Source organism: Tupaia chinensis, unplaced genomic scaffold (genome assembly GCF_000334495.1).
Source record: "Tupaia chinensis unplaced genomic scaffold, TupChi_1.0 Scaffold138060_1, whole genome shotgun sequence".
In the NCBI taxonomy this organism is placed as follows: domain Eukaryota; kingdom Metazoa; phylum Chordata; class Mammalia; order Scandentia; family Tupaiidae; genus Tupaia; species Tupaia belangeri.
Window position 1 is genome coordinate 908260 of NW_006197961.1, and position 1765 is coordinate 910024.

At 47.9% G+C, this 1765-nt stretch overlaps 1 protein-coding gene across 1 annotated transcript in view; it reads right to left on the bottom strand.

The window, feature by feature from the left end:
• The window catches only part of CACNA1A (calcium voltage-gated channel subunit alpha1 A), a 335330-nt gene that overhangs the window by 130345 nt on the left and 203220 nt on the right, over nucleotides 1-1765 (bottom strand). The window lies entirely within an intron of this gene.

A 1765-nucleotide genomic window follows, 5' to 3' on the forward strand; every position in this document is an offset into this window, starting at 1 on the left:
TCCCGAGAGGAGAATGGAGGAGAAGGGATTGCGGCGTGGCCATCCCCCCTGGGGGGTGATTTCTCGCTTTCTGTCTCTCTGTCTCTCTCTGTCTGGCTGGCGAGTGCACGTGCCCTATAGCAAAAACCTCTCTAAAAATCAAAACAAAAGCACATGAGGGGGCCAGTAAGTCACATGGGGGTTAAGGTGCTGGACTCCCGAGTGGTCAACCACAGTTCGAATCCCAGACTTGGCGACTTGCTTTCTTTAAGGGACCAACACTTGGCGTAATGGCTATGTCACTGGACTCCCATGTAGTTGACCACGGTTCACGTCCCAGACCCGGTGACTTAAACTCACGTCAGGTGCGTGTGTGTGCGTGCCCAAGATCCTGAGAGGAGAATGGAGGAGAAGGGATTGCGGCGTGGCCATGCCCCCTGGGGGGTGATTTCTCGCTTTCTGTCTCTCTCTGTCTTTCTGTTGAGTATAGCGCCCTCTAGCAAAAAGCTCACGAGGGGACCAGCAGTGGCTCGGTGCTTAAGGTCACTAAGGATTCCCATAGGGCTGACTTGTTTGAATCTCAGACTTGGTGGTTTGAAAATCATGCTGGATACATATTCGTGCCTGCCCAAAATCCCGAGGAGAATGGACGAGGGGGGATTCCGGTGTGGCCATCCTCTCTAGGGGGCGATTTCTCACTTTCTTTCTCTGTTCTCCAATGAGCTCATGTGTCCGATGGTAAAAACCTAACAAAAAAGAAAAACCAAAGAGCCCACAGGGCCAGTCGGAGCAGCCATAAGATGCCACGCCCTGCCATTCATTCCTGTTGTGAATCACCTGACATGAACCCACATGGGAAGGGTGTGAGTTTGTGCCCAGAGACCTCTCTGAGTGCACTGGGCATGCGTGTGCTTGTGATCGGGGGCTGGCAGAGGCTGGGGGTGGATCGAGGCTTCCAGGCCCCGTTGGGGGTGCAGTGTCTCTGTCTCTGTTTCTCTTACTGTCTCTTATTCACGCAATGAAAAATAAACTGAAAAATTATTTATTAGTGGGGCCAGCAGATGGTGTGGTGGTTAAGGGGCTGGACTCCCACATGGCTGAGCGCAGTTCAAGTCCTGGACCTGAGAGCTTGCTTTCTCTGTTTTTTTCTCTCTGGTCAAATTGAAGAATAAGGATACTAAACAAAATTAAATAATTCTTTTTTATTTAAGATTATTTTATTTCACTTTATTATTTTTTTTATAATTATTTGTCTTATTTTATGTTATTTTTTAAAATTCATTTATTTTAATTTGACCAGAGAGAGACACACAGTGTGTGTGAGAGAGAAGGAAAGTGAGAAAGCAAACGACCAGATTTGGGACTTGAACCATGGTCAGCTATGTGGGAGTGTCCAGCACCTTAACCACCACGCCACCTGCTGGTCCCCCACTTTATTTATCATTATCATTATTATGTTCTAGTTTGCATCAAAGAGACTGAGAAAGAGAGAAAAAGTGAGAAAGCAAGCCACCAGGTTCACGACGTGAATTGTGGTCGGCCATGTGGGAGTCCAGCGCCTTTAACCACCACGCCACCTGCTGGCCCCATGAAATAAGTAATTTTTTGTTTCTTTTTCTTTTCTTACAATTTTTTTTTCTTTTTTTGGAGATGTTTCTTCTTATTGAGCGCGTGTACTCGCCAGACAGAGAGAAACGGAGAGAAAGCGAGAAATCACCCCCCAGGGGGGATGGTCACGCCGCAATCCCTTCTCCTCCATTCTCCTCTCGGGATCTTGGGCACGCAC